Source organism: Myotis lucifugus, unplaced genomic scaffold (assembly GCF_000147115.1).
Source record: "Myotis lucifugus unplaced genomic scaffold, Myoluc2.0 scaffold_451, whole genome shotgun sequence".
Lineage (NCBI taxonomy): Eukaryota > Metazoa > Chordata > Mammalia > Chiroptera > Vespertilionidae > Myotis > Myotis lucifugus.
This window is the reverse complement of record NW_005871499.1, coordinates 161,717-162,386: the sequence shown is the minus strand read 5'-3', so window position 1 is coordinate 162,386 and position 670 is coordinate 161,717. Positions and strand designations below refer to the sequence as shown.

General features: G+C 70.7%; 1 long non-coding RNA gene across 1 annotated transcript in view; it reads left to right on the top strand.

Annotated features, from left to right (window-relative positions):
- Nucleotides 1-101: 101 nt before the first annotated feature.
- LOC111823297 overlaps nt 102-670 on the top strand; it is a 1,280-nt gene continuing 711 nt past the window's right edge. Inside the window, exon 1 of the long non-coding RNA XR_002826322.1 lies at nt 102-514. This is a non-coding gene — a long non-coding RNA (uncharacterized LOC111823297). The remainder of the gene's footprint in view (nt 515-670) is intronic.

Sequence of the window (670 nt, the reverse complement as noted above, 5' to 3'; positions counted from 1 at the left end):
GATACCCCAGGGGATGATGAACCCGTTACCGAGCCCTCCGCGTACAGGGACACGAGTAGCCGATGTAGAATCAAGCTGGACACGTATCAGACAGACTGCTTCATGCTACGGAGTAGACGTCCTCCTCTTCTCTGCGCACTCGCCTCCCTCTCCGGGGAGCCGCCGCGGCGGAGGCGGAACGGAATCGCACGGCGGCAGCGCCGGGAGCGGCTGCAGAGGGCACGGCCGGAGGGACCGGGGGTCGGCTCAGCCCTGCCCCGCCGCGTGGGGAGCGAAGCCGCAGCCGCGGACACCCCGCGACGCGCGCAGCCCGGGCGCCTGGGAGCCGAAGCGGTCGCCTCCCCGGCAGGTTTCCTGTTCCTTTCCGAAGTTTGCTCTCCAACACCTTTGCTCCTCCTCCTGCGTCCTCCTGGCCCCCTCCCTTCTCTGCGCCCCGCCGCCGCCGGCCCTGCCACCGGGACGCTGGGGGTGGCCGCCGAGCCTCCTGGTGCCCTCGGGGGAATTTTTGGACCAGGTGGTGGTGCCCATTGGGCGCAGGGGAGGAGAGGCGCCTGGGGAGGAGGGAGTGTGAGGCCAATCAGGGAACGACGGCCGGGAGCGGAGCTGGACCGGGGCTGGGCGACTCCGGGGAGGCCGGCCCACCCAGAAAGCCGCTCGGCAGCCGCTTCTG